At 48.2% G+C, this 27282-nt stretch overlaps 2 long non-coding RNA genes across 3 annotated transcripts in view; one reads left to right on the forward strand and one right to left on the reverse strand.

The window, feature by feature from the left end:
• The window catches only part of LOC144382879 (uncharacterized), a 1041026-nt gene that overhangs the window by 138843 nt on the left and 874901 nt on the right, over nt 1–27282 (forward strand). The gene's annotated exons all lie outside the window — the stretch shown is intronic.
• LOC118549328 (uncharacterized) lies at nt 3332–15292 on the reverse strand. 2 transcript variants are annotated; one of them, XR_013450143.1, is made up of 4 exons: nt 15216–15292; nt 14826–15035; nt 6855–7127; nt 3332–6464 (listed from the first exon to the last, which is right to left on the reverse strand). It is a non-coding gene; the product is annotated as an uncharacterized LOC118549328 (long non-coding RNA). The 2 variants fall into 2 exon arrangements; XR_004924047.2 differs by lacking the exon at nt 6855–7127 and having other exon boundaries at nt 3332–5894.

Below are 27282 nucleotides of genomic sequence, written 5' to 3' on the forward strand. Positions count from 1 at the left end.
CCCGATTTCCACGTTGCCACTTACTAAGACCGGTGGAAATACAGCGCCAGGTTCTGCCTGTTTCCGCTCCAGTGCGGGGGCTGATGCTCATTGGCCTGGGTTTGATGACGTTCCATGGCTGAGCCAATCATCAGCCAGGGGCTGGATGAAATGCTCTGATTGGCCAGGCCTGCGTCAAGGGCCCATCAGTAGGGCGCAGGAGTGGGTTCTGCCCCAAAGGGGCCTTGGAATCCGGGAATGAGACGGAAGATCCCAGTGCTGTTATCAACAGAAGAGATGCATGGATCCTGGACAGGCAAACCCAACAGACGTCCAGTGCCAAAGAGTATTTCCTACGTTTTTGTGGACAGATAGGGGACGTCTTGAAGACAAAGAGAGACCTAGCAGTGGTTCCCCACTCCGCGCGGGGAGTCCTCGTGTCCACGTCAGAACCTGGCGAGTTTCTGAGAGGCAGAGGTGGGGTGGATGGCGATGGCGAGCTTCTGGGCAGGTCCCATCTTTCTTAAATTAATACTCCTTGGATAGACTCAGCAGCAGGGCAGGAATTTGTTAAATTACATAAACATTATTGTGACCCGTAAAATTCAATGAATCTCGGCCTGTTTACCCGCGGCTGGCTTTAATGTTTGCACAGTGTAATTTAATGTGTCAATTTGCTCTCAAATAAAAAACATCTGGTCCTCTGACATGGCAAAGAAACTGAAGAGCTGATGTTCACAACCAGCTAAAAGCCCCAATCAGAGATGATGTTTAGGGAGAAGGAAAGGCCAGGGACTCAGCAAAGGAAGCCAGCATTGTTCGGACCCCTTCCTGGCCTGGTGACAAGCCTCTGTTTGTGAGTCTGTAAGATCAGTAAATTTCATCCTAATTAGAATTAAGAAAAGCCGAGAAGAGCTCATACCATCTTTAACTGGTATGCATTGTGCAATTAAATTTCTTGTGGCTGTCCCTGCCAATATTGACATTCATACTATTGGATTTTTAGCAATCTTATTATTTTGTAATTGAGAAGAGCAGAAAGAAAATTACACTTTCCTCTGCAGAAGATTTCAGCTAATGTACCCCTTCCTATAGCAGTCAGCCTGGCCAAGCCCTCTCCCTCCAGATTCCCCAGGAGTTGGTGGAGCTTGGGAGAGGGGGAGGGGAGATTCTCTGAGTGTGTGCTTTTCCAGTGAGATCATGCATCTTGGTTTGGTCTCCACTAAATAACGATAGGGCTCGTTCCTGCAGACAGAGGCAGGACTTGGCAGGCAGGTTCTAAGTTGGAGGTGCTGACCTACATAGAACAGGACAGGGGCAGCTGAGTTCTCCCGTGAGACAGGTGGGGGCTTAAAAGCCTTTCGGGGGCCTCGTGGGGCCATTGGGGGGCTGTTCATCGATCCTGACTGCTGGGCGCCCAGATGGAACTGGGCGGGCAAAGGTGGCCCCGAGGGGCCGCTGTGCTGGGATGCACCATTCATTTCATTTTGCAGCACCCTCTTCCTCTCCTTGCACCCAAGCCTGGGCCAGGCTGAAGGGAACGGGAGAGGGATGGTTTCCACTCCCCTGTTTCTCACCCCAATAAATGCTCAAGACATCCTGATGAAAAAGAGGCCGGCCCAAAGCCCGGGCAGCCACCCCGCTGGAAGGAGCCGAGCCTGCTTTCCTGGCCGAGCAATGACGGGGTCAGAGCAAGTTCAGGCTTTGCTTTAATTGAGTAGAAGATAGTTCTTCCTTAAGGGAGCCCTGAAATAATGCTTCAGCAGAGCAGAATGACTTCCCATATTGTCAGAAGGGATTAGCCGGGCTGGTTTGTAAATAAGAGTGATCCTTCTTCCCCCTCTAGGACAAACAGATCATATTTTCTTCAGGTCACCAGGGACTGGGCTTGCTCTAATCAAATCCTTGACATTTCACTAGGACTCCATGAGTTCCATGTTTTCTGTGACTGAGCCCTTGGTAATTACCCATTTTCCTAAACGATTGCTATTTTCCAATCCAGAACGTTTGAGGGAAGTGGGAAAAGAGATGTCTGTCCAACAGTGTGGGGAAGAGAGGGGAGAAGGGCGCGGGGATGCAGAGAGGAGGAGGGTCTCTTGAGGTTGAAACAATATCATCGTAATAAGCACCCCCGGGGGCAGGTCTCAGGACCACCAGACCGTTTTTCTAATTTCTTCATCCTTCTATTCATTTGGGCAACAACAATTTTTTGAGGCTCTTGCCAGGTGCCAGAGACTGTGTAAGTCGGTAAGTATAGAGTTGGATACAGCATGCCCCTGCCCACTCCAAAGAGCCCCCCATCTTGTGGAAGAGACCAGTACGTGGGCTGATAATTACAACAAAAATATCCTGAGAAGTAAATATGTAAATGTCACGGAACCCCAAAATAAACAGCAAGAAACAAACGCTGAAAGCCAACGAAAATAAAAGCTTTGTCTGGGTAGGACAAGGAAGGCTTCACAGAGCAGGTGACCCAGGGTCTTGCAGGGTGAGTAGGAGTTGGCCATCATAATAAAATAAGAACAGAAACATCTATTCTGAAATGCCAGGTGCTATTCTAAAGGCTCTACCTCTATTAACTCATTGAATCCCCACAACAAGCTTATGAGACAGATATTTTTAGCCCTATTTGCAGATGGAAGCTAAAGCACCACGAGAAGGGTAGAAGATTCCAGGCCAAGGGAAAGGGCATACTTGTGAGGAAGGAGGGCATGTTTATGGACAGTGGGGAGGGGCTCCTTTGAGAGGTATGGAAAAGTGACCAGCTCCGATCTGTGTTTTTAGGAGGATGACAACATGGTAGAGGAGCCAGAGTGTGAGGGAAAGAGACAATGATCAAAAGGATGCTGGGATCCTCACTGGAACTAAGACTCCTTCCCAAAGTTCAAGCACCGAGTGATTTTTTTTTTTTCAAAATATATTCTTTTTTAAAAAATTTTTTATTGTTATGTTAATAACCATACATTACATCATTAGTTTTAGATGTAGTGTTCCATGATTCATTGTTTGTGCATAACACCCAGTGCTCCATGCAGAACGTGCCCTCTTTAATACCCATCACCAGGCTAACCCATCCTCCCACCCCCTCCCCTCTAGAACCCTCAGTTTGTTTTTCAGAGTCCATCGTCTCTCATGTTCGTCTCCCCCTCCGATTTTCCCCCCTTCATTCTTCCCCTACTGCTATCTTCTTTTTTTTTTTTCTTAACATATATTGCATTATTTGTTTCAGAGGTACAGATCTGAGATTCAACAGTCTTGCACAATTCACAGTGCTTACCAGAGCACATACCCTCCCCAGTGTCTATCACCCAGTCACCCCATCCCTCCCACCCCACCCCCCACTCCAGCAACCCTCAGTTTGTTTCCTGAGATTAAGAATTCCTCATATCAGTGAGGTCATATGATACATATCTTTCTCTGATTGACTTATTTCGCTCAGCATAATACCCTCCAGTTCCATCCACGTCGTTGCAAAGGGCAAGATCTCATTCCTTTTGATGGCTGCATAATATTCCATTGTATATATATACCACATCTTCTTTATCCATTCATCTGTCGATGGACATCTTGGCTCTTTCCACAGTTTGGCTACTGTGGACATTACTGCTATAAACATCAGGGTGCACGTACCCCTTCGGATCCCTGCATTTGTATCTTTGGGGTAAATACCCAGCAGTGCAATTGCTGGATCATATGGTAGCTCTATTTTCAACTTTTTGAGGAACCTCCATACTGTTTTCCAGAGTGGCTGCACCAGCTTGCATTTCCACCAAGCACCGAGTGATCTTATCATCGCTCCACCCTCACCCTGTCCCAGATCCCAAGGAAGTAGCTGAAACTCAGTGGCACCCAGCTAGAAGCATCAAATCCAGACTTACCCCATAACCCTCCCTGCCCTTCTCCATCTCCCCATCTCTGTAAAACAGGTGATGGACCAAACCCCAGGGGTGTTGTCTCACTGCCCTGAGTGGGGGTAATCCCTCCCACTCCTACCAGGAAGCCCTCTGCACTGGGACAAAAGACCCCAAGGCTGAACCTACACCAGGAGGGGCAGGGTGGGAGCCTGTCTGCTGATCTGACAAACCACCACAGCCGCAGAGAAGTGTTCTTGCCTTTCTGGTTGGCTTCCGCGTTCTTGAATGATCTCCATTTGCATCCCTTCCTATTGAACAATTCTCCCCTTACCGGGGGGAAAAAATCCTGCAGCTTGTGTCCACTCCAAACACAGATGACAAGAAGTCTTGGAAACGCAGCCTAAAGAAACACTAAGCAAACTGTTCCCCAAACAAGCCTTTCGTCCTGACCTTTGTAAGCCAAGAGCTCCACTTTATAACTTGGGAATGCACAAATATTTACAGTTGTAGGGAAGAGAGCCAGCGTCTGCTGGAGGGTCCCAGGGGTGGAGACAGCTGAGTGCTCATCTAGCCCAGCATCCCATGCGCTGTGGGGATGCTCTTTGCAGAATCCCTTGGCAGATGGTCACCCAATCTCTCATCACCCTCTGAGAAAGCTTCTTCCATTGATCTGCTCATTGCCAAGTTCTGACAGCCAGCCAGAATTGCCTCCCAGTAACTTTGCCCCCAGTCCTGGACAGGCCTTGAGGCTTAAGTATCTTACTTCCCATGATAGCCTTTTGAAGGCTGGGAGTCAGCCTCCCTGTCTGCCTTCTGCTGTCTCTTCTTCCTTGGTTCCTTCCTTCATTGCTTGGGGGACCTCCCTTGTGGGCCCCTCACCGCTGCGGTCGGCTGAGTTTCTTACTATGATCGGAGCCCTGCGCCACCCATTTCTCATCCCTAAGACTCAGCGTAGCTCACCAGGCAGTGAAATCAAGGTAAAAGGAAAGGAATGCAGTTTTCTTGAACTCCTGCCACACTGGGTACTGTTCTTGTTCTTTGTAAACACTCCATGCCCAGAACAACCTTAGGAAGTAGATACTCCTCTCCTTGTTTCGTATATATAGGAACTTGGTTTTCTGACACAGAACTGAAAATGAGGAAATAAGCAAAGCAAGTCTTCCAAGAGTCTGAAGCAGAGGGGAAAAAACTGGCCAGAGTCTATGGACTCTTATTTTGCATTCATTTCTACCAAGATGTATTTGGTCTCGGGGAAACTTGATTTTAAGTCTATACGCAGCCACTCTCTAGCTGTGGGACTTCGGGCAAGGTAGTTAACTTCTCTAAGCCCATGGTGACCAAACTGTCCCTGTTTGTCCAAGACTGGCCAGATTTGAAATGCCAAGTTTCCACGTCCCGGGAGACCCTTTAGTCCCAGGCAAAGTGGTGGGGTTGGTAACCCTATCAAGCCAACTTCCTCGTTGTAAGATGAGGAGAGTCATAACCCCCGTTGCGGCGTTGTCGCGGAGTTTAGCTGACATGATCTATGCGAAAGGCCCAGTTGTGTGCCTGGCACGCACCAGACGCTTAGCTTATGTCTCGTTCAATGTGCAAGCCTGGTGAGTCGTGGCAGATGAGAAAGAAGTAGAGACCCGAGGTGTGGCCATGCGCAGTGGCACAGGAAACAAGTTTTTAAAAAACACAAACGGGGACGCTGGCATAGGGTCTCCTGCTCTCTGCAGTGTAAATATCCCGCTGTGGGTCAGTTAAGCGTGGTCATTGTTAACCTCAAATGGGACTCCAGGGGACAAAGAAAAAGCTAAATCTTGAGCATCATGCTGTCTGATAGGCAAAGCAGGGTGGACCCCCTCGTGGCATAAGTGCCACACAAAATTTGACACGGGCTCTGGTTCCTCAAGGGTAAGACTTCAGCCACCCTGCCGGGTCGGCAGCCACCCGGCACGGTGGAGGAGTGGAGGAAGAGAGTCCTGAAGAGAGGCTCCCAGGAGGGGTGAGTCTGCAGTTCACGCACTGGGTGACCGTGGACAAATCGTGCTCACGCTTCCGGTCCTGTCTCCTCATCTGTAAAATGGGGAAGAGAAAGTAGACAAGGTGTTGTCTAACAGAGAGGCAGTGGAGTGGAGCGGTCAAGGGCATGGATCCACCACCCACTGGCTGTGCGAACTTGGGCAAGCCGGTCCACCCCTCTGTGTCCTGAGTCCTCAGTAAAGTGTTTGTTCTCATCACTGTCCGCTCTCTGACACAGCCATTCAGCAGGCCCCACTCTCCCACCCCTGCGCCCCCATCACTAAGGCTTAATGCAGCAGAGGCATTAGGATGTTGTGGCACGTTCCCTTGCCCTCCCCGCTCTGCTGGCTCATGTTGAACTTGAGGCAGACTAAAACCTCCTGATCTTTTTTATGTGAGTTGCAGTCAGGCCAGGTCTCCCTCATCCTGTTCTTGTGCAATTGATTTTTGGAAACGGCATTCAAGACATTAGATTTATTGATGTTAAATTTCATCTGGTTGCTTTTGACCCAGCATTCTCGACTGTCGAGCTCATCTTGAACCTTAATTCTCTCATCCCCTCCAGCGTTGAGTCATCTGCAGATTTGATGCACATGCTTCCCATGTCTTCATATGAACTGTTGGCTTAAAAAGACGATTTGTATAGATAAAAATAGAGACAGAGACACAGGCTGCCATATAGAGCAAGAGGGGGCCTCGGGTACGAGGCTGAGCAACGGGGATGTTATCTTGGGGGAAGCAGGGGCTCGTGGCCCTCCATCAGCATTGAAGCCTTTGCTCTGTGTAGCCACTTGCACACACTCCTTTCCTGCTCCTGGATCCCGGAGTGTTCTCAGTGATGACAAGGGGAGTTGACCCCTCAGCCATCCTAACTGTGGCCCCTCCTAAACTACCAAATCCCCAGAGATGGTCTGAGTCCCTGTCTGTCTGCACCTGATGCAGCCCCAAAGCCAAGTCCTTTCTCATTGCTTCTCAAACTGAGACCCAGTCCCACCTTGGGGCCTTGCCAAATACCTGCTGTTAATCCAAGAAATCAATTCTCACTCGAAGGTCATGGACCACGATGTCTTACTGTGTTTCCCGCTCAGATGTTTCCATTTTAACCGGCACCCCAACTGTCGGCACAGCAAGGGCAGAGCGGGGGTCGATCTGTTATTGGCCACCTGTGGTGGTGCGGGGCTCTGTGCTCAGTCCAGGGCCCCCAAGGCCATCCTGGATCACAACACGGGGCACACAGCACGGCTCATAGGTGTGACTGCAAGTCGCCATGGAAAGGCTCAGGGCGCTCTATTCAAGATCACAGAGAAAAGTGAAAGCAAAATTCTAGAAGTACTTCCTATCACAGGTGGTTTAAATAAAACCCCAACAATTTCTGTTTCTCCAGATAATTTGGCAGCTCTCTGGTGTTGTGCTAACTGGGTGGCCACTGGTTGTAAGGCTTTCCGAAACCCCAGGCCCACTCCACACCCACATACGGCCGTGGGCACACGGCTGAGCGCCCCAGACTCAGGACAGCCTGCTGGCTCAATGAGCTCAAGCTAACCCCTCCTCGATATCCTTGGTACCAGAACCTTTCTATTTTTACCCACAGGGTTCCCTTGTAGGGAAGAGTTTGCCGCTGCCCCTGCTGATGATAAGGAGGAGAAGTGTCCCCTTCTTGGGTGCCTACTAGTGCCAGACATTATGCCAGAGCTTCTGAACAAACCATAGGCCATCTTTTCAACAAAGTTAGGAAGCCAGGTTTTATTATTCCCATTTCACAGAGGCATAAACTGAGGCCCACAGAGATCCAGTGAATTGCCTGGGGCCACAAGAAATAGCGGAATTAGGCTTTGAACCCTCGTCTCTTGATTCTAAGGTCCACTGTAACCATGGCTTTGTTTTGGCAGCTTTCAGAGAACTCACACGGTTATTCTCTTTTGACCCAAGAAGTTCTGTGAGAAAGAAAAGAAGCCAAGACGGGACAGCATCCCGCCCATCACTCACGTGAGTGCTGTGACCAGGATCAAGGCCACGGGGGATCTCACAGAGCTTGGGACCCAGCTGTCTGGCTGGTAATAGGGTGAATTCAGTGGGATCCCTACCATTTGGAGGCAGCCCAGTGATACCCAGGAGAGGAAAGCCTTCTTTGCCTTTGGGAGAGCAGGGGTAGGGGGTGGTCCTGGGTGGGGGAAAAGCTTCAGTGAATGCATGATGCTTAAGCATATATGGGTTCCAGCGTGTTCCAGCCCTTACTGCCTGTATAAACTTGGATCCGCTATTTATTTTACCTTCCTGGGCCACCATTTCCCCATTTGTATGTGGGGGTAATAATAGTGCTTGGGTGAAATTGGAGAGGTGAGTCGTTTCTGTAATCCATTAGCACAGTCCAGGAACGTCTTATGTGCCTAATACATGCTCGCTATTTTTTGTAACTCCATCACTATAATGACCTACATTTCCATGAGTTGCTCATCCCCCATGGAGACATCCTTGTCTCTGTTGTACAGACTGGGAAACTGGGTGCCAAAATGACCCGGCCAAGGCGATCCAGAAGGTCTTGGGCAGAGCCAGGCCTAGACTCCCCGACCGCACAGCATCTCCCTGTCTTCATCATGCTCAGCTTTGTCTTACCCTGGAGTCTAGATTCACAACCTTTACTGTGTGTCCTAATTGCTGGGGGCTCTTGTTAACCCGCAGGTTCTTATCTGGGAGGACTGGCTGGGCCTGAGACTCTGCATTTCTAGCAATCCCCCAGGTGACTGCACTTTGCATAGGAGGGGCTCTTCCCTCCAGTAGGTGGGGGTCCTGGATTAGCCTCAGGGAAACAAACAGCCAATCCTGGGGTGCCTTGAAGAGGCTTCTAAGGGTTACCCCACAGGACGGGCCTGCAGCCCCACTGTGCCTCCAAAGCAGCGCTCTGACCCAGGGATGATGCTGGGGAGGTGGGGGTCTGTGAGCCGCCTCCCAGCAGGGTCTCTGCGCCAGGACTGCCCTCCTGCTCATGCTCTCCTTTTGCTTCCTTCTGGCTGCTTCTGTCAGAGCCTGACAGTTACAGCAAAACAGTCTTGCTCTCCCACACCAAGCCCCCGCTCCAGGGCTGGGCTCGAGCCCCAGCAGCCTGCGGAGAGGGAGCTGACATTTGTCTTAATTGGAGTTACCCGTGTAAATCCTGCCTGTCCCCTCCCCGCGCCCTCGGCCTTTGATGAGCGAGGGGGCTCTGAACACAGAGAGGCTCCTAATCTCCCCAGGGATACATGGTGTTATTAATGCAGGGGCTGGAAGGAAATGTTCCGTTTCGTCGGCGGGGAAAGTGAACTGGAGGTGAGTGGGGAAAAAAAAAAAACAGTAAAGGAGAATACAGGCCACAGGGGTGAGAAGGGGAGTGACCCCCCCCCGGGCATCTGTATCACCCCTCCCGAGCCAACAGCGGCAGACCCCTCCCGTTCCCCCAGTCTTCCAAAACCAGCTTCTAACCCAGAGGTTTTCAAACTCAGCTGCACAAGTCAGTCACCTGAGAGCTATAAAAATTGCTCATGTCTGGCTCCCACCCCCAGAGGTCTTTATTTAATTGGCCTGGGTGTGGCCTGTAGACATTGGGCCTTTAAAGCCCCCAAGTGATTCTAATGTGCAGCCTGCGGAAGGACTGCTGGTCTCATCTCAGCTTCTCTGGGAAACCTCCCCTGATTAGTGCAGACCCATTTATGGGCCCAATGGAAACAGCTCATCGTCTGAGTAATCGACACCGTTTACAATCTGGCCAGCCCTGCCAGATCTGCACAACTCCATGGGAGCAGTGTGCAGATATCCCCCACGCCGGTGCCATTTGGTTGGAGAATGCACGAAAGGATCTAAGAGGTGCCTTCTCATTTCTTTAAGGTTAACGCACAAATGAGCAAGGAGGTGCACCTGCTGAACAGCCCCTGCGTCAGTCAGTCATTTAGCCATCATTTATGGAGCACCTATCATGGGTACAGAGCTACGGGAGATTTGAAAGCATTTCAAATGCTTATGTCGTGCCTGATAAGGATAGATTAGACAAGACCATAAATAACAATAGTAAAAACGAAACCTGGAGGTGATAGGCTGCGGGTTAGGGACAGAAACAGGCAATGCAAATGTATCCAACACTTAGGATGTGTCACGCAATGTCCCAGCTGACTTACCTTTGCTATGTCATCGAGCTCAATGATAGCCCTAAAAAGGAGAAGGTATTATTCCCATTTTACAGATGAAGAAGCTGAGACTCAGAGAAGTGACTGGCTTGCCCATGGTCACACAGCTAGTGCATGTTGATGCCTAACTCCAAAAGGGAAGTGAGAACATGCTTCTATTGGATGAGGTGTGATTCTGGCTAGGGGCATCTGAGAGAATCTTTAGGAGGACCCAGGAGCTCACTGCACAAACACACCACCGCCAAGGTGCCTTGCATAGGAGGACCATGTGAGAGGAAGTAGCCTCAGTGGACAGCCAGGTCCCAGATGAAGCTGGAGGGGAGCAGCAGATTATGCAGCAGGATATCTGGAAGTCCAGGGCAGGGCTGATGGGAAGTGGAGAAAGGAGGATTTCTCTGGGGGATGCGAGTTCAGAGCACTGAGGGGGTAAAAGTGTGGTGAGGGACAGATAGCTGAGTGGGAGACTTCTGTTCCGGGTACCAACTGATTAAAACAGGCAGGGGAAGCACAATAGTCTTGCCACTCTGAGAAGGTGGGCCCTGGCCCAGTCTATGTGTCTGAGTTGATGGCAGATTTCAGTCTCTGCCGACACAGAGCTTGGCTGAGGGTAGATGCACAAACCACTCAAATGACACCCTGGGCAGGCTGGATGAGGTGGGCAAAGAGCCAATGACTCTGTTTTTCTGACACTAATGTCCGCTTGTCACTAGTTGACTATAATATTCATAGTTTTTGAATATCTGCCACCGGCAGGCATGGGCCCCGGTGATTCCTGTCCTGGAAGAGATAATAATTTCTGGGAAGATGGGGTAATGGAACTAATCTTCAAAGATCAGGATGGTGGTGGGGCAGTGGTGATGGTGGTGGGGGTGACAGTGATGGTGGTGGGAGTGATGGTGTTGGTGGTGATGATGTAGCGGTGATGGTGACAATGGTGGTGGAGTTGATGGTCATGATGAAAGTGGTCATGATAACAATGGTGATGGTGGTGATAGTGATGATGGTAGAGCTGATGGTCATGAAGGTGGTGGTGGTGATGGTGATGGAGTTGATGGTCATGACAAAGGTGGTGGTGATAACGATGGTGATGGTGGTGATGGTGATGATGGTGGAGCTGATGGTCATGAAGGTGATGGTGGTGATGGTGATGGTGGTGATGGTGGTGGGTATGTTTGAATGATTGATGCCCAGGTGGTTGCTATCTCTAGCCTTTCTCCTGACTCACACTTGCAGCTCCCTCATTGTCATCCCCTCTTGTGCTATGAAGACTTGTGACACTCCAAATGTCCACATGGAAACCTGTTCTTCCTCCTTTACCCCTGTAGCTTGGAGAACAGCCCCACTGGCCAGCCAGCCACCAGAGCTGGATGCCCAAGTCAGCTGAGACTCCTAAACCTTTCTCATCCCCTATATTTCTCAGTTGATTACCAAGTCCTAATGATTGACCTCTTAAGTATCTCTTGAAGCCTACAGTCCCCTGTCCATCTCGCCAGCTCCTGCCCCCCTTGAGGTCACATCACTCTCCTGCTGGACTATGGGAACAGCATCTTGATAGACCTCTGAGCTCAACTGGCCTTTCTTTAAGCTACCCTTCATCTCACTGCCAGAAGTGACCTTCCCTCAAGCAGATTCAACCATGCCACTGCCCAGGATCAACCCCATCTATGGATCACAGAGAAAGAGCACAGCATAGATGGCAGGCACAAGCCAGCCCCAATCTAGCCACATAGCTCCCATCCCAGGACCTTGCAGCTCTCTGCTCTTGCTTCCTTTCCTTTGCTCATACTAGTCCTTCTGCCTTGGACACCTTCTTCTTCTCTTCTGACTGGTGCAATTCTTCTTAGTCCCTAATGAAGCTCTCCTCTGACCTCCAACTCAGTGAGCAGTGTTGGTCTCCCTCTCCTGTGCATTCATCTACTATCTGCAGCCTTGCTTATCCCACTATGCTGCAATCCCCCCCCCCTTTTTTTTGTTCTTCTGCATCCTCTGCTGTGCCATGAGTTGCTCCAGGGAAAAGAACCTGCTTTCTCATCCTGAATCCTGAGGACCTAGCACAGGTACCTACTAGGTGCTTCCTGAATTAGAGACCAGGAATGTTAATCTCAGCTATCTGTGTGGTGCCCAAAACTGTGCAGAGAGCTGTGTCTCCCATCATCTCATTTGATTCTCATTATCTTCATGCAGAGTCGCAGGTGGCATTTGAATTGTGTAACTGATGGGAACACAGATTCAGCAAAAATGGTGAGATGACTTGCTCGAGGTTGCCCAGGAAGATAATGAGCAAGTCAGTCTAGGTTTCAGGTGTCTTGACTCCTGTGTGGGAAATGTGTTGATTTCACACCAAGAAGCTCATTTCCTTTCTCTCTGAGAAACTTTTGAGACTGAGAATTGACTCATGTATACAAGACGCGCCCACTCTGAACACTAGATACTTGTGTATAGGGAGAAATGGCCTTGGATTCCCAGGTAAAGATAGAGACTGAACACAAGCAAGCATCTTAAAGACACAAATCCATAAAAATGAGGAAAACAAGACAAGAGACAAGAGTCACAAAATTTTGGAAGCTGGAAAGCAGGTAGAGAAGTGATAACCACCTTAGCAGGAGAAATACCAAGTACTCCTAAGCTGGTATTAGGAAAAGCTAAGAACCAAATTGATTTACATAGTACAACCCTCAAAAGCCTCGGGAACTGGCAGCATCAGGTACTCCTGGAAGCAAGTGAAGAGAGGGGGTCAAAATAAAGATTACTGAGTGAAGGCAATTTACCCAGAGGCAATTAGAACTCCAGATCCTTCCAGCTGTTCCTTACAGCTAGGCGACCATCTCTTTCTTCCCATGACCAAAGCCCGGAGATAAGAGGGAATCTCTGCACTAGGATGAGGTGTATGAGGCACAGCTGAGGGTGGAGGTCTGCGCTGAAAACAGGGAATAGGAGAACATTTGTATGCGTAATGTTGAGGGAATGGCCAGCTTCTCTCAGTTGCTCCCAGTAAGCTGCATCTGGATTTACACTGCCCAGACAAGACACTGGAAGTCTCTTCTTTGAGGGAAAAGAATAGCCCAAGGAGAAAGATCCACAGAGTTTAAAATTTTACTCCTGCACACTTTGATCAGAAAAGGACTGAAAAATGGAGATATCAACCAAAATGGAGGGGAGGTGGACTAAGAAAGAGGAAAACATGAAACACATATAGATGCAAAGGGAATCCCCCAAATGATGATTATGGGAGAGCCCAGGATGACAGTCATGACCCAGGCAGAGATGGTAGCCAGTCTCAACTGGAGAAGCTAAGAAAACCCCATGAAACACTGCTCATGGAAATTGAAACAAATAGAAAAATGGATGTGCATTGATATGTCTAACTCTTCAGAAAAACTAATGGCCATTTTGAATGTTGAATGAATAAATTAATAGGAAACTGTGCAAGCAACAGGAAAAACGAAAGCAACTATCAACTCCAAAAAAAAAAAACCCCACAAAAGGTGTCAGGAAAGAGAAAGGAATCTTAGTTTAGTACATGAATCAGCTCTAAGTAGTAGTAGTTATTTCATCATAATAATGATAGCGCTGACTATTGATCTAAGTAAATTATATGACTATACTGGGAGGACAGAGACTAGGAGATGTGCACATGTGTATCAGGTGTATGTGTATGAGGGGAAGAGCTAAAACCCACTGTTCCATAATGAAAGTCAATCAATAATGCCTAAAATAGAAATATCAAGAAAGAGTAATGCAAGCATGTAATATAGAGTTATAAAGGTAAATATTAGATGAAATCATTTAAAAAGTTGCAAGGGCTCATCTATGAAAGAGGGATGTTGGTGAATGCTGTTTTCTTTAATAAACTTTGTAGAACTAGTTAACTTTTTAAACTGCATGGTTGTAAACTTTAACTTTAAAAAAGAAGTAAGAAAAACTTGACAAAACAACTAAAAACACGGGCATCAGAATCAGACACTGTCAACCCTCTTAACTGGGTGACCACAGACAAGTTGAGTAGTCTTTCTGAGTCTGTTTCCTCATCTGTAAAATGGGGATAAAAACACACTGCACATGATGGCAGTGAAGATAAAATGTGGTAAGTATCTCAAGTGCTAAGCACTAGTGTGTTCTCAATTAGTGTTTGTTGAGTGTCAATCAAGACAGACACTTGCCTGTATTTTTGTTTGTTTGCCTGACAAATGTTCCTTCTCCACTCTATACCTGTCAGAGGCTGTTTTCATCTATTTATTTGTTGTCGTTGTTGTTTCTCTCAGTGTTGTCATTAGTAGTCCCCCTGCTCCTGGCCCCCACCTTCTCAGATTAAGGCAGGAAGAGCAAATTCACAGATTCACAGTGAGGTGGCGGGTAGTTCAGTCTCTTCTTTCCAAACCACAGAAACGCGTCAAGTTCACTTCTTGTTTTAGCCTTTCCTCCTGTACCTCCCCAACCCCCCCTCCCCCGTAGCTACTTTTACTTGCAGCCTCCCAGTTCCCTCTCCTTTGGCTCTCTCCTTTCTCCTTGCTTAACCAAGCAGAACCCCTCCTTCCTTCCTTCTCTGTCCTTGCAGATCATTACGCTCTCGCTCTTGACTCTCAAGCCTAGAGCCTGCAAGCACACCCCAGCGGTGGGGTGGGCGGCGGGGGGATGGGGGGGCTCCTGGGAAAGGGGCTGGGGTTTCCAGCTGGGCCTGTGGCTCTGCCCCTGGCTCAGCTGGAACATCATCAAATCCCGTCTCCTTCCCTGATCCTTCTCCCCAACTCCAGCCACACATTGACAGTGGCTCCCTGGCATCTCTGCCTCAGTTTGCCCTGGTGCATAAGGGGACGCTGAACTTATCACTCACCTCTCCAACATTGTTTTCCCTGTGCTTTCTCATCCTGTTCTTGACTGTTGGAAGATGGTGGTGCTATTCCTTGGAAGATGGAATCTGGGGAGGAGGAGCCGGTCTGGGCAGGGTTCGGGGGGGACTTGACTTCACGCACGTTGAGCTTGAGGTGTAGATAGATATTCAATAGACAGTTGGATCCAGTGGTCTGGGTTTCAGGAGAGAGGCCTGAGGGTGGGAAAATAGAGACCTGAGGACACACACCTCCAACTGAAGAAGCTATCAGAAGGCATGGATGGGGCTCAGGGACGGACCAGGAAGGGGAGCAAGCATGTTGAGTGAGAAGGACAGAGAGCTGAGGGATGAACCCTGGGGATACCTCTCCTTAGAAGTGGGTTCAGAACCTACCGAGGAGTTCAGAAGAGGCTCCCACAAGGACCCCAGGAAAAGTCCTGCATGGGCACCACCTCTGAAAGCCTCCGAAGAATTTCTCAAGAAGGAGGAAGTGGTCAACCTTCTTGAATGCTGCAGGGAAATCGGGTGAGAGAGAGTGAATCATGTTGGTGTCATAGAGGCCACGATGATCTTGACCAGGGAAGTCCCTAGGGTGGGGGCAGGGAGCCAGACCACACTGAGCGAAGGGGCGGAGGAGAGGAAGTGAAGGCAGTGATAAGAAACAACTCTCCCAGGAAAGGGGGCTCAGAGAGAAAGGCCTGGTGATCGCCTGGTGGCCCAGGGGGGTGTAAGCACTGCTGGAAAGGAACCAAAAGCACGTCTAAATCCGTGGAGATCGTCCTGGTCCCAGGGAGATGCAAGGGTGTGGTCCCAGGCCCAGGGAGATGGGCCTGAGGTAGATGGGAGGAGGTTCGCCCTTTCCCTCAGGCAGGACGAACCAAGGAGGGATGGGCCCCAGGAAGAGACCCTTGGGAAGGGGCAGGACCTTGGCGGGGTTCCCTCCTGCAAGCCAATCTTCAAACTTCCTTTGTTTTTCCAAAAGAATTTTCCACGGCTAGTGTTTATGAAGCATCTAATTCTATCTCTCTGGCACTGTTCTGGATGTGTTATGTATATTATTTCTAATCCTGCTGGGGTCTGGGAGGTAGGCACTTACGAAACTCCTTTCGCCTGTAAGAAAATTGAGCCTGAGGTAAGTTAGTATCTAGTGCACGGTTACATGACCAGGGAGTACCTTGCGAGATGCCAACCCAACTCCAAGGAATTCCCCAGAGCATCCCACAGTGCCCTCTGGCCTCCTAGCTCGGCCGCCATGAGCTCTGAATTACTCAACCACATCTGCATGAGCTCTCTTGCTTCTGCTCGGAATGCCTAGGGTCCATTGCCTGCCACTCAGGAGGAGACTCGTCCTTCCGACTTTCCCACATTCCCTGGCCAGTCTTCCACGCCCCTGTGTTACCTCACACCACATCCATGCCTTTTTGCACCATTGGCTGTGCTGTGGCTGAAATGATCTGTTTTTCTTTCTCTACTCCACGCCAACACTGGCCCGTGAGTACCCCAGGAGAAAAGCCCCTACCTTATCTGTCTTATCTGCAGCTCCCAGACAAGCACCCAGCAGATGGTAGGGCCTTGAAAACTGTTTGTCAGATGAGTTCATGATAACTTGCTTTTAAAAATCAACGAGGACAATTTGGGCATGAGAACAGATAACGAGGGAGAAATATTTGCAAACCACGTATCTGACAAAAGACTTATATCTAGAATGTATAAAGAACTCTCAAAACTCAACAGCAAGAAAGAAAACAATCCAATTAGAAAGTGAGCAAAAGACACGAAGAGACATTTCACTAAAGACAGACGGATGGCAAGTAAGCACCTGCAACGGCAGTCAATATCATTAGCCATTAAGGAAATGCAAATTAAAGCCGCAATGAGATATCGCTGCCTCCTCACCAGAATGCTAATACAAAATTTAAAAATAGCGACAATACAAACGTTGGCGAGGACACAGGGAGACGGATCCCTCACCCGGTGCCGATGGGAATGTGGAGTGGCGCCTCCACTCTAGAGAAATCTGGCGACCTCTTGAAAGTCTAAACGTACACCCACCATATTGCCCGGCACTTGCACTCCGGTGCCCTTAGCCTTGAGAAATGAAAACGTGTCCACACAAAGCCTGGGCATGACTGCTCGGGGCAGCTTTATGTGCAATAGCCGCAAACCAGGAGCGGCCAACATGTCTTCAACGGGCGAATGGTTAAATGAACTTGGTGCATCCACACCGTGAATACTGCTCAGCCGTGGAAATGAATGAAATGTCGCTACACACAATGTGGTTGGATCTCAAGGACAGTACGCAGAGTGAAGAAACCCAATCCGTGTATAGAACATTCCATTTATAGGGCGCCTGGGTGGCTCAGTTGGTTAAGCGACTGCCTTCGGCTCAGGTCATGATCCTGGAGTCCCTGGATCGAGTCCCGCATCAGGCTCCCTGCTCGGCAGGGAGTCTGCTTCTCCCTCTGACCCTCCCCCCTCTCATGTGCTCTCTCTCATTCTCTCTCTCTCAAATAAATAAATAAAATCTTAAAAAAAAAAAAAAAGAACATTCCATTTATAGAACACTCTGGAAATGAAAAATGTACAGAGATGGAGAACAAGTTAGTGGTCACCGGGGATTAAGGATGGTGGCGGAAGGTGAGGTGTAACTATGAGAGAATGGCACAGGGGCGATCTTTGTGGTGATAGAGCGGTTCTGTATCTTAACTGCAGTGATTACAAGAATTTAGTATTCATAGACATTGCCCCAATGTCAGTTTCTGGTTTTGACATTGCACTATAGTGATGTAAGATACAACCATCCAGAGACTGGGTGAAGGGCCCATGGGACTTGCTATCTTTGCAACTTCCTGGGAATCTGTAATTATTTCAAAATAAAATGGTATAATTAATTAATTATAGTAACAGATTATAACCCACAGTAAAGAAAGAATCCTTGAGTCTGAACTGATATAAATAAATGAATTCGTAAATGAGGAGAAGGGAAACCTCTTACTTACAGAAGGATTCCAACCAGTAAATATAGAAGGAATGTTGGAATTAGAAAATCACCTATGGCAACCACCACAGCAATACCTGCTTCGGGCAAGGACGGTCCGTGGATGCTAAAATTGGTGAGCAGGTGTGTGATGAGAAACGAAATATTTATGTAGTCTTGAGAAACCTTCTCACAAGATACTTAACACTTTATGAAGGGAAAGAGAATGACTTTGCAGTGGAGAAACTTGGCAGACCCCCACCTAAGCCAAATGATCAAGGCTAAACTCACCAGCGAGGGGACCAATTATCATCCCGCCCCTCCTGATACAACGCACTGAGAAGGACCACATCATCTCTGCGTCAGCCTGCCAACATTGCGTAACCTGAGCCTTATCAGGAGGAAACACCATCAGACAAACTCATACCGAAGGGCTGCTGCAAAATAACTGGCTGATTCTCTGCAAAAATGTTAAGGTCATGAAAAACAAAGAAAGGCCAAGAAACTGCTCCCAGTTAAAGGATCCTGTACTAAAGAGACATGGCAACCGAATGCAGGTGGGATCCTAGGTCAGAAGAAGGATATTAGTGGGACAGTTGGTGAAATCTGGAAGAGGTCTATAGATTAGATACTATTACGGAAATGTGAATTTCCTAATTTTGACAACCATACTGTGGTTATGTAAGAGAATGTCTTGTTAAATAAACACACGCTGAAGTACTTAGAGGCAAAAATATCTAAATTTACTCCCAAATTTTATATCGTATATATATATTTGCACACATACACACATGTATATGTGCATATATGTACATATACATGTACATACATACACACGTACACATGTACACGGAGAGAGAATTATAAAAGAAATTATAAAGCAAATAAACAAATGTAAAATGTTAACATTTGGGAATGCCTTTGTATCATTTTTGCAACATTTTTTTAGCCTGAAAATATTTTTATAAAGTTTAAAAAATAAAAAATTAATAGGAAAAAAGTTAGTAGGACTTTTCACATATAAGAGATTGCTGTTACTCATCTAATTGGCCATTCAAAATGGCCAATTCATATTCCTGTCCTCAAGAATATCACATTCAGGCTGCCCTCCCCCAGGATGGCCAGGCGGGCTGACGTTGCCAACTCGAGTTTCGAGGTTAGAGGAGGAAGGCGAAGTGCTGTACCCCCCTGCCTCCACGGTGCCACCATGGACTTACAAAGCCAGTCCTTGTCCAGCAGGGGTGGGCAAAGGAGATTTTCTGGCTTTCTAGATCTTTCCAATCTCTCCTGCTTTTTCTCTCAAAGCCACTTCCTTCCTTGAGGAACTGAAGGCTCCAGTCAGACATGGCTTGTTTAGGAAGGCAGAGCTCACCCTGTCTCTGGGGGGTCCAGGGAGGGCCTCGGCCAGAGCTGCAGCAGGTCTGTGAACTTCAGTTCTGTTCCTTACAGGGAGCCAGCTGAGGCCTGACGTGGTTTGGGGCTTCTCCTGCCTCCCAGCCTGTACTCTCTACATCTCACACGGCTCAGAGCCAGAAATCAAGAAGTGAGAGGTCTGATTTTCATTCTGCTTTAAACTAGTTGGGCATCCATGAACAAAACCCTTCACAGCTCCGTATCTCACTTCCTCATCCATTACGTGGAGCCAATGACTCTTGCTTTGCTTCTCTCAGAGCTGGCTTAGGAGGACCTAAAGAAGAGAAGGATCCTCTGGAAACATAACGGTGAAGCTGTAATTTAAACCTTCAGTGGGCAAGGCTCTCTCTGTGCCGGGGAAGAGAAGTTCCACAGATGAAAAAGGGTAGCTTTGGCTGTCTTATCAAATGGATGAACCATTTATTCATCCACCCATCTATCCTTCCTTCCTTCCTTCTTTCCTTCCTTCTTTCCTTCCTTCCTTCCTTCCTTCCTTCCTTCCTTCCTTCCATTCTTCCTTCTTTCCTTCCTTCCAGCCATCATCCATCCACCCATCTATCCATCCATCCATCCATCCACCCTTCCTTCCATCCATCCATCCGTCCTTCCTTCTTTCCTTCCTTCTAGCCATCATCCATCCACCCATCTATCCATCCATCCATCCATCCATCCATCCATCCTTCCTTCCATCCATCCATCCATCCTTCCTTCTTTCCTTCCTTCCAGCCATCATCCATCCACCCATTTAGCCATCCACCCATCCTTTCTTCCTTTCTTCCTTCCTTCCTTCCTTCCTTCCTTCCTTCCTTCCTTCCTTCCTTCCTTCCTTCCAGGCATCATCCAGCCAGCCAGCCAACCATCATCTATCCACCCATCTATCTATTCAACATTGATCCATTTTATCATTTCACTCCATCATCCTTGTATCCATCCAGCCATCCAGCCAACACTCATTCATCCATCCCTCTGTCCATTCTTTTTCTCATTTGCCAAACAGTGCCAGACACTGGGCTAGATTCTGGGGATTAAATGAATGAAACCAAATCACGGTGATAGCTTGCAGTCTAAAAGAAGAACAGGGTGCGTAAACTAAAACAATGCTCTATGTGCTGCTAAGAAGAATATACAAGGTGGTATTGGAACTTGACAGTGGGGATTAAAGGGGGGGTGAGGGGCAGTGCTACAAAATGGAGTGACCTGAAAAAGAAAGCTGGGGGGACAGCAGTAGAATATGTTACAGGCCAAGGGAGCAGCGGCTGCAAGTTTAAAGCCACAGTGTGGCCTGGAGGAGGGGCTAGGTCCAGTCGGAGAGGAGACTGGGCAGGTGCTGGTACTGCCGGTGAGGCAGCCAGGCCATAGGGCAGGCAGGGCCCTGGGGCCCATCCCCAGCAATGCCATCCCAGGTCAGCCCTCTGCCACCGGGGGAGCGCAGCTTGGCTCCCAACTCTCCACGGCACGCCAGAGTAAAACTACTCAGCCCTTGTTGTGTCTGCAGTGATTGGAGGCCCAGGCTGCTCAGCTCCAACTGGGAAAGTAGGGTTGTCAGGGAAGCTGCCAAGGCCACCAGGTCACGGCGGAGGTGAGGCTGGCCAGGGAGGGCGGCACCCAGGAATCCGGGTGGCCTGCTTAGAATTCTTGGTGGTTCCCTGAGTTGGGAAAGCCACCCCTGCTCATTTGCAGGCTGTGGTGGGGCAGGGCCCACGCCCCAGTAAATTGGGGGTTGGCTCCGTTTCTCAGTGGCCGCCTGTGTGAGGGAAGGCAAGTCCTTTCGATCCCTCGGCCACCGTTCCCCCATCTGGGAGGATCAGGCTCTTCCTGGCTCTGAAATCTCTCTCCGGGGGCCTCATTCTCCTGTGCAGGTATGCCTGGTGCTCCGAGTCTTCTCCTGCACGGATGGCCCAGGTGCGGAACATCCCACCGTGAGGTGATCCAACAGCCTTCTCCTGGCTTGCTTTCTGCCTGGGCCCTCAGATCTCCTTGGGAATGGTAGCCCCTTACCCTGTGGGCCGGGACCTGCCAGGTCTGTCCTATACCTGGCCCTCCCACGGCTACTGCCCCCCCAGCACTGCCCAACGGCGACCAAGCAGGCCCAGAGCCAGCATCTGGGAGCAGGGCCCTGGGGGGGGGGACTGGAGTTCGCTGGGACAGAGGCTCCCTGGGGAGTCTAAGCAAGGCCAAAATTCTCAGGGTGCAAGAGTTCAGAGGGAGGGGAGAAGCGCATTTCAGGTGAGGCTCAGAGATAGAGTCTGTTGAGCCCACAGCCGTGCCAGAGGTCTGCCTGGGGCCTGGGGACCTAGTGTGGAGATTTGAGCTTGATCTCCTGGAATTTATTCTAAACTTCGCTCCCGGCTAAGGCGGCAAATGAAAGCTACACAAATCCTCAGCCAGTAGCTACGGAAACATCCACCGTGGCCACCCTCCTGTCGGCCCACCTGCAGGACCTCCCGTCTGTCACCTCATAACCGCCCCATCTTCTGACCACGGGCCTCCCACCAGTGAGCCAGCCACCCTGCAAGGGGCCCCGAGAGGTACCACCCAATGAGAGCTGCCTTCCGTCCGTGTGTGCCCTGCTGGGCTTCCTGTTGGGGCCCAGAGCTGCGGGGTTCCTTCCGTCTCTTCACTCTCCCAGCCTCCTCTGGGCAAGGCCTCCAGGTGGTCATCTACACGGCCGGCCAGGCATGTGCTGGGGCTCCGACCGGATCTCCCCATTCGGGCTTCTGATCCATCCTTGTGCAGTGGCCATGCTGCTCCTGGGAAGCCAACTTCAGTGTCTGCAGGAATTGTGGTTTCGGACACGTAGTGAGCACTCACTCTGGCCAGGCAGGGTCTGAGGCCTTCCGGTTACTGTGCTGTTTGAACCTGTGCTCCTAATCCCATCTGTGATGGTTGGTGTGCCAGGCCGCAACACCGTGCAGCACTGATCTAGGTGTTGCCGTTGCATTTTGTAGCTGTGGTTAACATCGACAATCAGTTGATTTTAAGAAAAGGAGAGTATCCTCCCTAACCTGGGTGGGCCAGGCTCAATCAGTTGGAAGGCATTAAGAGCAACACTGAGGTTTCCCGGAAGAAGACGGAATTCTGGCTGTGGACTGCAGCTTTGGCTTGTGCTTAAGCTTCCATCCCACCCTTCCTGATGGCCTGCCCTACAGATTTCAGACTTCCCAGCCCCCACAATCACGTAAGCTAATTCTTTTATATATACTCTCCTATTGGTTCTACCTCTCTGGTAGAAGCCTGACTACTACACCAGCTAATAGCGACGGGGCCAATGTCACAACCTTAGTAAGGAGGGGGAGCCAGAATTCAAACGTAGGCAGCCCAATTTCTGAACATGGGTTCTTAGCCTCTAGCCCATACTATTTCAACAGTGTTAGCACATTGCCTTCGTCTTGATGAGATTCAGAAAGGTTAAGTAACTCGCCCAAGGTCACACAGCTTATACACAGATATGCTGGAATTCCAGCCCAGGTCTGTCTGATTCCAGGACCTGAGTACTTTCCAGTATACTCAGTGGTGTGCTGGTAGAAGATTAACAACTGGCTCTCTAGCAACGAGTACATGCATACATGTATTATGAATTTTAGGGTTAGAGAGCATCGTAGCACATGACATAAATAATAAAATATACAATACCCTTTATTAGAAATTCCATCTTGTCAATTGATTCTCACAGAATGCTTTCATTGATATTTCCTAAACCCTTGTATCCGTTGCAAGTTGTTCTTACAGTTGACAAATGTGTGTAGTTTCTACATGAATGTTAGGTGATACTTTCATTTTCATTAGTGAATTAGATAAAAGTGAAACAAAGAAGACATTTATTCAACAATGACACACACGACTTTTTCGCTGAGTTGGATCATAATTTTGGACTACTGGAGGAATACGTTCAATTTTTTTGTGCTATTTACAATGTCATTGCCACAGACACAGCTTACTTGTAAGTTTAATCTACATCATTAACATTGTCACCATCATTCTCCTAAATCTAGACAATCGTTAAAACAATCGTGCAGCCCGGATGTGTAGCATTTGCCAATTTCCATGGTGTAACTATTCCCACCAACATGAGCTCCCGAGGAGGGGCTGGAGAGAGATTGCACACCATTACCCAGCATTTCTGCACACGGATGCAATGCATGTGAACAACCTCAAGAGCGTGGTTCTATTTTTTTTTTTTTTTAAGATTTTGTTTATTTATTTGAGAGAGAGAATGAGATAGAGAGAGAGAGCATGAGAAGGGGGAGGGTCAGAGGGAGAAGCAGACTCCCTGCTGAGCAGGGAGCCCGATGCGGGACTCGATCCTGGGACTCCAGGATCATGATCTGAGCCGAAGGCAGTGGCTTAACCAACTGAGCCACCCAGGCGCCCAAGAGCGTGGTTCTAAATTGTTATAAAACAAACGGGAAGGAGTTTTTAGTATTCATTGGCTTTGTTTTTGGGATAATTCACTTAATTGTAAATTTATCTGTTAATTTTTAAACAATAACTTTGACGATCAATCAGCTTGTAAGATTTCTAAAGAACAATTAGCTGGCAAACCTGTATGAGCCGTCTCCAGCACACCCAAGTCTACGCTATGCTTTGACCCAACTACCAGAGCTTCTGCCAATGATTATATGGAGCAAACTGTGGGCTGGGTGGTATAAAAAGGCGTTTGCAATGATTTTCACTTAACTCTAAATGAGTGAGATTTGAATTGATAACAGGTAAGTACAATAAGAACTAACAACTGTAGTGTTACAAGCTCCTTTTATTCATTATTGCATAACATCCTTACAGTGTTCTGTGGAAATGGGTGCTATCATTGTCCCCATTTCACAGATGAGAAAACTAAGGCACAAGGAGGTTTGTCCACACTCACCAAGTTGCATTGTGGTAGAGCCAGGATTTGAACTCAGAGTTTTAGAGCCTACACTTTTAGAAGGGTACTAGAGATGAAGTGAATCATCTGAATTTTTATTTAAAAGAAAGAACAAGAGAGGGACTGGAAGAAGGGACTGATGTTTGAGGTTCAGATTCCCTTCCTTCTGCTAGTTTCCTCATTCCTATTTCTACCCAAGGCTGGGAGGGCTCCCCTCTAAAAGACAAAATCTTGGTCCGACCCCTCTGAACATCAGGAGTGTCTCAGCATGAGCTAACTTTTTCAAAGATACTTTGCCCTCTGTCACCAAAGTGTCCCTTACGTCACATCCACGCAATACACCTCACACATAGAATAAGTTTTCGCCCCTGCACTCTGGGGCTGGGGAAGCCTGCCTACCTTGGCTCCATGCAGGGCCACATGGAATTCAAGAGTCCTCCTGGGCCAGCCTTGGCCTCCGTGCCTGTATGTTGGGCCCCGAGTCTGCTTAGAATCCCATCTGGTGGATGGAGAGGGAAGGTTTGGTCAGGCCAAGTCAGCCAAGTCCTTCTGTGGGTTCACTGTGGATAGTCTCCACTCTCCGTCTGTTCCACACTTGTACAGAATGGTCTAGAAGGAAGGGGGAGGAGAGAATGTTCCCCAAGGAGCCTGAAGCCTGGGTGGGCAGCCAAGACCAAGACAATGGAAAGAAATGATCCAAAACCCTGTCCAGCCACGGGCCAGGGGCTGGGTGTCCCATATTCTGGGGCATTTGGAGAGGACAGACAGCCTCGTGTCCAAGTCAGGTTGCTATAGGATCTTTCTGATAAAATGGAGATAAAATAAGACCAACCTGACTGGCAGGGGACTGGATGAGATAATGTCTATTGAGTGCTTAGCATGAGTTGGTTCCCATTTAATCATAGTGCACATTATTTCACATCTTCTTGCCCCTTATTGAGTGTGTTTTCCCTAAGGACCTTCTATGTGCCCAGATCTTTTCTAGGTGTGGAGAGGAAGCAGAAGGAATATGTGTCAGGAATATGGGTAAGCTCACAGACTCCAGCCTGGCTTCCCGGGTTCTCGTCTCAGCTCTCCCTCTTATGAATGCTGTAATCTTGGGCATGTTTCTTTATCTCTTCGTGCCTCTGTTTCTTCATTTGCAAAATGGGGAGAAATATAATACCTACCTCAGAGGGTTCTGTCTCTGTAAAGTGGGGGAAATAATCTGTCTTGCCTTCCTCACAGAACCACTGGAAAAGTCAAGTGAGGTAATGGATGTGAGAACACTCTGTAATCTAAGAATGGCACATGGTCAAATGGGACTATTACTGTTTTTAGCATGTTCTCTGCATGAGGAGGTTAAGACTTTGCCAGGGGACACCCAAAAACTTTCACTCAGGAAAGATAAGGAATGCTCCTCAATGGGGAGGAAGCCATTGTTGGGCAGGGGTGGGAGGACATCATCTGTGAGAACTCTTGGATGAGGAGATACCCCTCCAATCCACCTGTCCCAGGATTTCCAGAAGGACCTTTCTAACACACTATCCCCTCCATGTCACTCCTTTGTTAATGACCCTCTCAGAACTTTCTACTTCTTGAAGGACCAATTCTGGACCCCCTGAAGGCACACAGGTACTTTATGGTCTGGTTCCTGCCAACCTTTCAACCTCAGCCCTAGATTCATGTGCTCCTCCTCCTGCGTTCTCTCATCGTCCCTGACCCTGCCCAGCTGTCTCCTGCCTGGAACGTTCCTCTACTTCTTCTCTGTCTGGAAACCTGCTTACCCCTTAAGAGGCACTCAAGCACCACCTCCCTTGTGAAGTCTTTCTTGATCACCAACAGACCATTATTCCTTCATCTGGAAGGACCTCTTGTGCACCTGTTATATTGTCATTATTTATTTCCATATTTGTCCCTGCATTAATTGGGCTCCTGAGGCCTGGGACCATAGCTCATTCATCCTTGTAATGTCCACAGCACCCAGCTCAGTGCCTAACACTGGCCAGGTGCTCAAAGAAAGTTTATCGATTAAATGCAAATGATAGGGCTTTTCAAACTATGCTTTCAAATGCCTAAGAATTCCAAAGCAATATTTCCAGGGTCACCACAAGGCTGATGGGAAAGCTGAGTGGGTAGGATTCCTAAAGTCAAAACAAGGTGCCATGAAAAAGGAACAATTAGTGGATGAGAAAGCACTCCTAGAAATTAAAATTATTATTGCCAAAAGTTGTGAAAATCAATAGAAAGTCTAGAATGCAAAGTCAAGAAAATCTTCTAGAACTTTAAGCAAATGGCCTAAAATACAAGAGAAAAAAAATATTCAAATTGGGGGGTGCTTGGGTGGCTCAATTGGTTAAGCGTCTGCCTCAGGCTCAGGTCATGATCCCAGGGTCCTGGGATGGAACCCCTCGTCAGGCTCCCTACTCAGTGGGAAGTCTGCTTCTCCCTCGCCCTCTGCTGCTCCCCCTGCTTGTGCTTTCTCACACTCTTCCACTTTTTGTCAAATAAATAAATAAAATCTTTTTAAAAAACTAAAAATTATTCAAACTGGATCAATTCGAAAGGCTCAGCATCCAGCTATCAGTAGGGATTCCAGAATAAGAAAAGAAAGAAGATGGAAGAAAAAGGATTATCATAGAAATAATAACATTAAAACAACACAAAACCCAAAATAAAAAAAATTAAAAATAAATAAATATAAGGGGCTCCTGGGTAGCTCAGTTGGTTAGGTGTCTGACTCTTGGTTTCAGCTCAAGTTGTGATCTTGGGGTCGTGGAATTGAGCCCCGTGTCAGACTCTCTCTTTCTTCCTCTGTCCCTCCCCCAACACACACACTCTCTCTCTCTTTAAAAAATAAAAAAAATTAAAATTAAAAAATTAAAAAAACACAAAACCCAGAGCCAAAAAGGGACACTGATTCTTCAAATTGAAAGGGCTGAGAGAAAACCAAGCAGACATAGGATTTGGGTGATTTTAATATGTCAAAGATTAGAGAAGATCCAGGACATTTCTAGGGAAACCAGAACATCTTCTTCTTTGACTGACAAGAAGCAGGATCAGATAGGTGACATCATAATTCTCATCAGCAACAATGGAGGACAGAAGAAAAATAGCCAATGCTTATATGATGCTTACTATGTGCAGGCAGGGTTCTAAGCACTTTCTTAAGCACATATATAAACTAATTTAATTTCCATCACAGCTCCATGAGTTAGGTACTATTT

The sequence above is a fragment of the Halichoerus grypus genome, chromosome 8, assembly GCF_964656455.1.
Source record: "Halichoerus grypus chromosome 8, mHalGry1.hap1.1, whole genome shotgun sequence".
Lineage (NCBI taxonomy): Eukaryota > Metazoa > Chordata > Mammalia > Carnivora > Phocidae > Halichoerus > Halichoerus grypus.